Genomic DNA, 11,824 nt, shown 5'->3' on the forward strand with positions numbered 1-11,824 from the left:
ACGTCGACGTCTGTTTTCTCTCTTGACTTTGTCATGACAGCTTCTCCAAGTTTTATTCTTGCTCTGTAGGAATCGCCTTTCTGTCAGCCCTCTGGATTGCTGATATGAAGCTCTCCTGCTAAGCTGCAAAGTCTTTTGAAGAGATGCTGTCGGATATGTTGCTTAGCAAGACAGTGAAGCCACCGTGGGTTCCGTGTTTGGAGATCTCGCTCCAAGTGATAAAGAGGGAGACAAATAAAAACACATTGCTGTTGTTTTTGCGCTGCACAAGCAGAGCTAATATTCATAATGAATCAGGGTTCATTTTACACCCTTCATCCTCCGTGTACTCACTTCTTTAAGCTGTTTGAGTTTGCCAGATGAAAATGATCAACACTGATAATTAAAATGACCCTTTTTTCATTGTTATTGTTTAAACCAGGATCTGACTTTGCTGATTTCTGTGTTTGTTGAATGTAACTGTTAGATAAAGCTTCAAAAGATTTTGTAATCCAGAAGAATGAACCCTGATATACACTGATGCTTAGTTTGCTTACACCAATGTATGTCAAAACTTGCATTATTATAAGGTGATGGGCATGAGCAATGTTATGTTGAAGTGGGAATTAAAAAAAAAAAAATAGGCAAATAAATGTAGATGATCATATCGCAGTGAAAAAAAACTACTAAAAATACTTGTACAGCATTTTTAGACACCTGATTGACTCAAATAATTTTAGTAATAAAGGATCTTTCACAGGCTACAATAATGACTAGATATAAAGTATCAGTAAAGAAGCATTAAAGAATAATACAGTCTCTGCAGGCCAATTATGCAGTAGACTGGGCATTTAAGAGCAGCTTAGGTATGATAATTAAAGAGGGAAGTAAAATAACAAAATAAATTGGAGGCGTGAAAATCATATTTAATATTTGTTCAACCTATTTGTTATTCAGTCTGCATTTTCAGCTCTGACGAGTGATTTATTTCAAAATCGTATTTTTCTTTTTCTTTGCACCCTGCTTCATATTTTTGACTGCATGTCATTTCTGGTTAAAATCTATAGCATAGTAATGACAGGGAGACGTCTCCTCGTTACTGCAGTGGGACTATAAAACTGCTGTATTTTCATTCTTCACACTTCAGCGGCATGCTGGTTTTTATGGGGGAGGGTGTGTGTGTGTGTTTGCGTGTGCGTGTGTGTGATCATGAATCAAAGTAATGAGCTGATTTACACCTCTTTGTAATCTCCAAATGAAGAAAATTATGCATAATTCCACTTATAAACCGTCCGTAGTTTTCCTCTATCATTTTGTTTTTCCGTAAGGCTAACAATGGTGTAGTCTTATGTTATGATTCATGTCCTGATATATATTTTTTTTCATCTGTGGATTTTGGTGAGTGCTTTTTTGTCATTGATATTGATGAAGCTGCCACCCCTGCTGTGTGCTGGATCAAGCATTTGATTAGACTGTGTAGTTTTTTTCCGTCTTGGTTTGGCAGCCTCTACGTCTCCGTGTACTGTATCGGGGTGTAATTCGTCTTCCTCTAATGTGTTTTATTGGCTGAATCCATGAGTAGAGATGAGCCATAGCATTCGTATTTGTCTGTTTCCTATCAAGGGCATTGTTTTCAGGGTGTCAGTACTGCTTTGTTCAGAGCATAAAGTCTTTTTGCTTTGATTCATTGACTGCTTAATATCTGTTTGATGTGTTTCACAGCTTGTACGACTCCAGTTGTTGTTTGGAACCGGAGTAGTACAAAACCATCTCGATGGTTTTCGATCCTTCGAGAGTTTTTTGTTATTTAACGAGGATTCTGAAGTGCCATCAATTCTCCCCTTTGCTCACCACATGGAGATTGTGCAGCTAAATTACAAACATCTTCTTCTACGCCACAAAATCATCCACTTGATTTTGAAAAGTCATATGTTAAAATCATCAGTTCTCAGTAGTAATAGTTCTTAGTAGTGTTGGTGTGATGCGGCAGGAAGGCTTTTCTCAGCAAGAGTCCATTACGGTTTAAATTGCTCACAGGGGCTCATTGTGTCCAGAATTTTAACGTCAACTTTGCTTATAATCACTTGAATGAAACGACTGACAAGAAAGCTAAACAAGAAACACAAATTTCTTGTTCCATGTTTTCACAAGGAGAAAACAAAAACATATTTTATTTTACAAGTGTTCTTAGTGTTAAAGGTTGCTCAGCAACTCATGGGAAGTCAGATTAGCATAATCTGAGGATGGAGTAAAGTTGGTTCTTCTCTGGTCTGTCATGGTTAAAGAGTTGAACCGTCACACGTTATGAGGCTGTCCACCAGATAATACTTGAAAGAGCAAGATTTCAGAAATGGTTTTAGACTCAAGTTTGAAATCTTGAGCCTGCATAGAAGTCGCAAAATCAAAGACTTCTGTCCCGACTAATAATATGAAAACACATATGACTTGACTTAGATTTAAAGTGTTGAACTTTAGGGTCATTAATATTGCTTTTCTTATGTAAAAAGTTCTGATAGAAGACTCTTTGCATCTACTTATTCTCCTCTAAAGGAGAATAAGTAGATTCTCCTCTAAAGGAGAATAAGTAGATGCAAAGAGTCTTCTATCAGAACTTTTTGCATAAGAAAAGCGAACTTGGTATTTTAAGAAACTTTATTTTAGCTTCATCTTCATAATAATGGCCATATGAAAATTTCTCACACAGAATGCTTCATTAAATGACTTTGTGTCATTCCAGAACAAAATAAGAATAACCTGTCTTAAACATCTAAAAGACCCAGCAGAGGTGGACCAAAGTCGAACACAGTCATTTGGTTTCGGAGAGTTCGTTTTAGTACAGATTTTTCACGGTTCACAAGTCGCACTTTGGCCATCATGGTTTTTCCCCATATGTGATTTACAACAGCATAGAAAACACAGCAGAGAAGAATGAGTATTACGAGTTCACAAATTTGGAGGAGAAAATAATTTTTCACGTTAAAACAAAACAAAAAATGCAAGACGTTTGTGAAACGTTTGTCTGCTGTATCGAACCAGAACCGAGCAGAGGGAGTTTAATACGCCAGTAGATATTTTCCTCACAGTCTCAAACAATTGCTCCTCAAAATCTGCCCTGCCTGAAAAACCGGTGTTCTGACTATCTATGCTGCCTGACGATCTGTCCTACGTTGCACAGTTGGTCAGAACACCGACTCATGGAAGTTGAGCAGCACATAAATAAACACACCCATGACATTCAGACCAATCACACAAGAAAGTTTGCATGGAGAGAGGGGGCGAAACGTTTCCCAGGGCTGTTGTGACGAGATGGAAAGGACAACATGAGGCTGAGAAGAAAATTACGTGATAATGAGAATTTACTTTGGCAGTTCGGCTCAACCATGCAGAGACCGTTTGCTGTGTTGCTGTTAAACTTGCGTCATTGCAAACAAAGATCCTTTCAGCTAATTGAAATAAAAGCACTTCATATTCTATTCATTCAGAAATTCAACATCCAGTCTCATTTACTTACTAAATTGTGTCTTGTACATTATATTGTAATTTACAAACCTATTACTATTGAAAAGTCCATCTATTTAATAAATTAATTTATAAACGAAAACATGTTATATTGATTAATAACAGACAAATTGAAGTCTATTTTTTTTGTTGATTATTATTTTCCACTTAGAATATTACATTGGATGAATAAATAAAAAATGGGCTTAAAAACATGTTAATCTGCTTAAAGGTTTTTCTTCACGATACTTCAAATCTGTAAATTGAGCCCAATTGGGACACGCATTCTAATTTCTAACTTCACTAGGTTTTGGGTCCTCTTAAAAAAAAAAAAGTTTCTGTGTGGATGAAGGGCAAAAACGGTATAAAACTTTTAAGTTTTAGAAAAAGAAATTCTTGTCTGGGCAGAGGCATAGGCTTGGGGATAAATGACTTATTAATGTCTGTGTATGTAATTTCAGCTGAAATTAGCTTCCTCCATAAGGTGGCGAGGCTCTGCCTTAGAGATTAAGAATACAGTTCTTTCATCTGACGGAAGCTCAGCGAAGAGTTGTTGCTCCTCTGCTCTAATTGCAGTCGGTTGAGGTTGTCTGCATTTGATTAGAATGCATCCCTTCGTAGGTTTTCTGGGCATGTCTGACTGAGAGGCGATCCAAGGACAGACCCGGATCCCACAGGAAGGAGTCCTGACCTGGGAACACCTTTGAATCCTCCAAAATAAGATGGAGGAGATCACTAGGGCAACTCCTTGACCTTTTGGCCCCGGCTGAGTGGATGGGAGGGTGGGGAATGTGCCTGCAGCCAGAGTTTATCCTTAACCAACTTCAATTTGCACGAGGGCTGTTGTAAAATAATATTTTAGTAATCGAGTACTCTATAGAATATTCTTACGATTATCCGAGGAATCGGATCTCTCTCTCTCTCAGCGCCATTCCTACCGTTCGCTCCAGATCCATGACAACCCGATTCCAACGTCAGAAAAGCTGCTATAGTCCAACAATCGCACAGCAAAGTTCAACAATCCTTATTTCTCCCCCAAAACCTAACAAAACGCCGCACAATGCAACACCAAGCTGCTAGCACTTCACAACAACTCATAGGTGGAAGTAAGCGCGCTGCCCACCACAAATAATCATCCGGCCGCAACACGGTGCACTAAATAATGAAACACAACTTAACGAAGCTTCGAGGTGGATAGATTTTCCTCGAGGAATTTTAATAATCGAGGCACTGCAATCATTCGAGGAATCGTTTCAGCCCTAATTTGCACAGTCAAAAAATGAGCATGGTTTCTGTATTTTGCTCTTTGCCACATTGCTATAAATGGTGTTTGACTGTCAACCCAACACTTTGCAGTGCAGGACATTAAGCCATAAGGTCACAGAGCTCTGTCCAACTATTTGTTTATTGGGACTAAGTAAATTTTCTGCTGTTTGCAAACTATTTCTGTTATACCAGCACCGTGAACAAGGAAGCCCACCACGAATGCTTCAAACACATTTGAGCTTGTAATAGTTGGCTGACGTAATGCAGGACTGCTTGAGAACTAGATCTTGCTATTGCAGAATGAGACATGAAGACTTTGTATGAGTGGAAAGTGGGTTTCTTATTTCTAATTCCTTCCGTGTCCTCCAGTATGTTGTCACCACCCTCTGGACCAACATTTTTCTCTTCCCAGAACTGCATAATGAGCTGTACAGTATCTTATGATTTATATACAAGCGCCACACTGAGACTGATTGTCTAGCTCAACGTGTTTCCTGTAATCATGGCCATTAGTTAGTTAGTTAGTTAGCTAAAATGAAGGCAGTCAGTCAGAGAATACATTGTTTGGCTACATAATTTTGGAGGCAAGCTGTTTAAGTATGAAATGGGAGAGGACATGTTGGTAAAGTGGGCAGTCCTGCACCAATCACATTTTAAAATTGCCTTTCCAACCCAAGTGTCACAATGTAGGATGAATCAGACTCTGTTTCTGTTTTTTTTTCACACCTCCTCAGTGTCACCATCACTCCTCTACTGTACTCTTGTTCTCTCCTATAGCTATCATGTTTATGGCCCCTAAAACCATGTCAGATTGAATTGGTCATTATCTCATTTTTCCCCCTCGAGGGCACGGATAGGGTTGCTGTTTGTGTGTGTGTGAGTGAGTGAGTGCGTATGCGATTTTGACAATTGTCTTGTCTGCTTCAATAATTCACAAGGTCTCTGCTTTTACACCTCATGCAATGCTTGGGGGGGGGGGAAGTGAGAGACGTCGTGAAGGGAAGAGCCGTGGATGGGAGGGACTGTGTGACACTGTAATGTGGTAGAAGTGCAGCTTGTAGCTTTTAGTGCTTTTTTTCATATTCTTTACTGGAGCACTTTGTAGTCTGCAGAAAAAAACAACCTGTTTTTTTTTTTTAAGACATTTTTTACACAACATATAAAACAGCTATCTCAACACGTACCTTTTATGTAGGTGATGAGGCTTTTATCAACACCTGGAAAAAAAAAGAAGCTAAATTCACTGCTTACGCTTACAGTAAATATCCCACTCTCGCAGTTATGAATTCATTTCTATTCCTGTTTTTCAGAACATCGAATACACAGTTTCTGAAGCCTCAAAGTGATAAGTGGGTTGATTTGAAAATGTGTAATGTGGGTCACTTGCCTTTTGCTGCAGTTTGAAAAATCTGGAAAAAGTTTTCACAAGGGTTTTAGGGCAACAATGGCTGAAGAGGTGAATTGCAGGTTAGAGGTGGATTGCTGGTTGGAGCCACCAATCCGTCCCTCTTTTCACTCTGCTGTTGTGTCCTTCAGTACGACTCCAGCTCTTAAAGGCTGGATGTGAAGATCCCTGATTTAAAACAACTCATTCACCCATGAATTTCCTGCACCTGTTTTGCCCTTGCAGTGTCACAGGGGATGTCTACACAAGGCTGACCATACCCATGTATACACTCATGCCTAAAGGAGGTTTAGAGTGGCTTACATGAACATTTATGGGCTGTGGAATGAAATCGGTGTACCCAGAGAGAATCCAATGCACGGAGAGGACATGCAAACTCCACACAGGAAGGATTTAAACTCAGCTATGCAGCCCTAAAACACCTTAACTTGTTTCAGCCAAAAGAAATTGGCATCATTTCTTGGAGTTTTGCGATAATACAGCTTGATCAACATAGAACAATAAAATATTGACTCCACCACACTGTTTACATAGAATGCCAATCATTTCCATAACCAGGCATTAGCATTTGTTCTTTATTTCTGTATTTTCACATGACGTGTTCAAAAATAGTAAAATATACAGCATTGACAAGAGCAAAAATATTTTTGCTGTCTACTTGTAATGTATACGTTGAGTTTGAAATATTCTACATACTTTAGTCTTGTTAAACTGCTTATACAAGGTTCTCTAACTCTCTGTCCACAAGTGTTTTTTTTCTGATGAACTCTGAGAAAACACCACATCAAAATATGAATTTCTCTCCACTACACCAAGGGGAAGAAACTAAACTAAACCTTAAAGTGAGAACCAATGTGGCAGATATGTTTTTGTTTTTAACAGTGAAAGCAATTTACTCATCATTTTTTTGATCTGATACAGGTTGATGAGAAAGGAAAAACAATTGTACTTAAATTGTTTTATGTTATTAAGGCTCATTTCACACAGGAAACAAAATGAAAACATTGAGGTTGTATTGTAAGAAAACTTTGTTTCTGAAGCCAGTTGGATGAATCTTGTTCAGACCAGCAATATTTATTCTGAACTTTATGTGAACTCATCCAGTGGTTGTCAGATTAACTAGAAATGTACTATTACTCATAGAGCTGCTAACTTAACTGGAAATAAGTTTTTTTTTTCTCTCTCCTTATTCAAGGGAGCAGATAAGAAATTTGTCTTCCAGTTTTTTGCAGCTGCTGTATGTGACTTACAACTAAAATCCGGGAATTATATTTCAGCACCCTGGTCAGCACCACACTGTTTTCAGCCTGTGTGTTGGCGTGATTCTGGTGTCGAGTGTGGTGTCGAGTTGTTCTATGCTGCGAGCTGCGTGTCGAAACAGACGGGAAAAAAAAAAAAGTTCAAGTGGATAAAAATGTTTTGATGATCTGCATTACATTGGCACTTTTAGTGAAGTTCTCATTTTTCTTTGCTGAATCTGGTTCTGTTCTCCCTGGCACTATCTGACTACTCTCTCCAATCATGTCAGAGCGTTGTCAGTGAAACAGCTGGCTGGACGTCCTGTTTCAGGCTGACTTTCAAACCAAGAGAGACACTACCAATCAGATTTAGGCCAGATGGTGTTTTTTTTTATTTTTTATCCCTCATATGTTATTTTATTAATTTATTTACTGTACATTTCTTTTCAAAATGGAGAGTTGAAGGAGAAACCAAAATTTAAATGTCATGTGGTGATGTAAATGTAGCTAAGAGTGTAGTTGTTATGGAGGGCAGCTGGCTGGGCAAAGGACACTGCTCTTTTTTTTTTCTATTTTTATGGGGGTTTTTTTTTATTTTTGCAGTGGACCATGGTTACATAAAATGGAATAATAAAACAGCCCCAGTAGGCTGGTGGATTTAACAGCCATTCATTTGAAATATATAATTTCGTCTCTAACCCTGACATTAGACAAAATTGTAATGCACTGCTTTTCAAAAATATTAACACCCTTTACTCTAATACAAAGTACTAGAGTAAAGTACTTGAAATAGCTCCAAACTTTAGCAAGTTTGTTTAAATTTGTACTGATTTGTTCCAGAACAGTTCAAGCTCGGTAAAATTGGAGTGTACCTGTAAGCAGAAATACTCAATCAAACTTTCTAGGGATGCATTGATGTACTAATATTGATATCAGATATTAATATTGCTGATATGGCAAATAATTACTGGTACTATATATAATGTCTCCATGCACTTTCAACACTGTAAATGTGACCACTCCATCTAATTTGCTTTTCTGCTTTAAACACCCCATAATCCCTCACTACATCACTGCCACATGACTGGACAAATGCCATTTGTATGCATACACATACACAAACGGCAACGAGATGGATGTAATAATGGGTCGTTATTATTGACCCAGTTTTATTGATCAGACTCGTACCGATATGTTAAACAAATGTAAAAAAATATTGGCGGATGTCACTGTAGATGCTGATATAATGAGACCCTAATATTTAGCTCTAGATCATTCTACACATATATATTTTCATGTAAAACACTACATTCTAGCACCGGTTACATTTTTATACAAGGTTATGGCTCGACTGAAAGGTAAATGTCTGGCCCAGTTCTAACTATTTGCAGGCTTTTTTAAGATATTGGCCTGTCTTTAGCTCCATTAATCTCCCCACCAGCTCTGACCACCAACCTTGTCCCTAATAAATAATGGCATTCCCATGACATAATCCAGCTGCTGCACTATTTTATGGTAGAGATGTTGTTAGGGTATTCAATCTCTACCACATGTAGCGTTTGTGTGTAGGGCACAAAGTAAAATTTTTATTTCATCTGACAAGGCATCTCTTAAGGAGCGAGTAGTATTCTGCATGGTTTATACATGTCCTTGCTCCAACGCAGCTGAATTAATGACTGAATTGTCGCCACAGTATGAAATCAATTTCTCCAGAGGCTTGCTAATAAGCCAGTCATTTCATTCAAATGTTTTTAACCAAGGAAACATCAAAAACACGCTCGACACCAACTCTCGGGAATTGAAGCTACCCTTGGACAGTGGCACCTTCTTACATCTGTTTGCTCTATTCCCTTCATAGCAAACTGTAGGTAAGCTATATAAAAGAAATGGCTCCAAAATGTTGACACTCTTCCATAAAGAGCAGATTACTGTTAGTTATGCTGTCCATTCTCTCAGCTCCTTCAAGGTTTACCACAGGCAGCTTACTTGCATCTTTGTAGATGACATTGCGTTGGTTGGTTTGAAGTTCTGCCTCACTGTTCTCAGTTGAACAGCGCTCTTTTGAAAATGTACAAGGTGGGAATACTCTTGCATGCTCTAACACAGCTTTAAACTTCACCACCACCTTACTTGTGAGTTGTCAGTTTTAATGATTGCTTTTAATGATGCTATTTATTCACTAATGTTCAGAAAGAAACTTCTGAAGCCTTCGCAGTACAGCGATGTGTTTGAATTACACATAGATGTGCTGTATTTTCTAATTGGATGACTTCTGACGGAAACGGGTACGATTGGATTTTATTGAAGGTAAAATAAAAAAGACGGCACTTTCTCAGATTCTTATTTGGAAAATTAAATGTGTGATTTATTTATCTTTTCTACCTCACAATTATGCCCTGCTTTACGTTGGTCTGTCACAAAGGGGGAGAAAAAAAATCTAATTAAATACATTGATGTTTGTTGAAAAGGTCAAGGGATATAAATATGCTATAAAGAAATGTTATACATTTTCAGAGCTGCAAATAAATAATTTAAACTATGCTAGCTAATAACAGTAATTTTTTGTGCTATTTTTCAGATAAAATGTATTGCAAAAAGAAGGCAATCATTCATGGATTTGTTACCACACCGCCAAAGTTAGTTAGGCTAAAGCACTACATCAGATTTGACTTGTATATGCATTTCAAATTGTATAGTTTGTATATATTTTTTCTTCAATTTAAGATGTTAAATTGAAATGTTTATACAAAAATGTGCATCAGGAGGATAAATAAGACCATTAGTCTATTTTTCATCTATTTTTTTAATCCATCTGCTCTTCCGTCTGTTAGAAAAGGGCAAATAAATTAACAGACTGAATTTTGTTAAACTTGTTGTGGAGTTGCAGTGTGGGCAACCAACGGAGTCATTAAGATTTGGCATCAAATTTTTTCCTATTTGTTAAAAAGGCAAAAAAAAAAAACAAAACAAAAAAAAACACCACCACTACTCATGTTTAAAAAAGGACCATGTTCTTGCCATAACACACTATAATGATATAATGACCATAATGATAATTTTATATGGTCACTAGACCACAGTCATACAAAGAAAATCTTTAAAACATTGTAGATCTTCTGATTAGTCGTGATTACAGTAATAAGGATCATGCTTGACTAAATTTGACATCTGCTTACTGCTGCTAGATAATTGGTGTTACATTTCCATAGTGCATAATTGTAAATGATGGTAATTGTGGGGTGTCTTGCAACATAGCAAAACTGTATACTGTGTTTTTGAGCTGGCTTAAGTGCATACAAAAAATATTAAAATCGTTTTAGATATATTAGGTCCTCTGTAGAAGAAAAAAAAAACATTCTCAATGATAAATCACTTTCTTTTTTTCTTTGAAAAATGTCAAACTAAGGACAAGACAATGTGAGTGAGGGACTAAATCAATACCCTTGAGACAGAGGTTTATTTGCACATATATTAGGTCTGGTCCATCTTGTATATTAGATTTTTAATTTTGGGGAGTTTCTTGGTCAAATACAGGCAAAATAAAAAATCAACTGAAATTTCAACTTCAGTATACAAGACTGGGTGTATTCACACCTGAGACAGTTGGTCCATATTAAACAGATCAAAGTTTATTCCCCGTGTTGCTTCAGACCATTTGTGCAGGTGTGAACACACTCAGTTGAAATCTGGTACAGACCGAACATCCAGACTGAGACCCACTTTCTGAAGTAGATTTGGTCCGCTTCCAAATGAACCCTGGTTTCTTTAGCTTCAGGTGTGAACACAGACTGACCTCCATCCAAACCCATTTACAGTAAGTATTGAACTTGTATCTGGACTTCACAAGCCACCCTTACAGGGCATCATAATAAAAGTGAGCCCTTTGGTGTTGCTAATGCTACTATGTTCTGATGGTGAGACATACATAATCAGCTGTTTTCTGCATAGCGATGCTGATGCCAGTATGTTGTGGGTCAGAGCGACTCGTCTCATTCAGCTTGCAGAACGCATTTGGTGACGCTGCTCCAAAATCAGATGTTCATATGGATTGAATGAGCTGCTGTTGACATTCAAATGCTATTGCTGTTGCAAAGACAGAACAAATGTGCACAACAGAAATGAATCTAGCACTTCTGTGCTCTATCCAGTCTTCATCATTGCTGCCTGGTGGGTCCAATGATTGTCACCTTTGTCGCTTTGTTTACACATTATATTCCCTTCCAAAATGCAAATGCGTGTGGCAACAAACCGCCTCAAACAAACAAAAAAATAATAATTCTACATTTGGTTCGGACTAAACAAGCGGACCAAAGGACTTTCTATGTGTTCATATGCATCCGCAATAAATACAACCTTTTTCACCAGATAGTGGCTTTTGCTGTATGGAAATTTAGTTTCACCATTTTTTCACTGCAATGTCCAAGTATAAAATGTCCCT

This window comes from Poecilia formosa, unplaced genomic scaffold, assembly GCF_000485575.1.
Source record: "Poecilia formosa unplaced genomic scaffold, Poecilia_formosa-5.1.2 Scaffold26, whole genome shotgun sequence".
Taxonomy (NCBI): Eukaryota; Metazoa; Chordata; class Actinopteri; order Cyprinodontiformes; family Poeciliidae; genus Poecilia; species Poecilia formosa.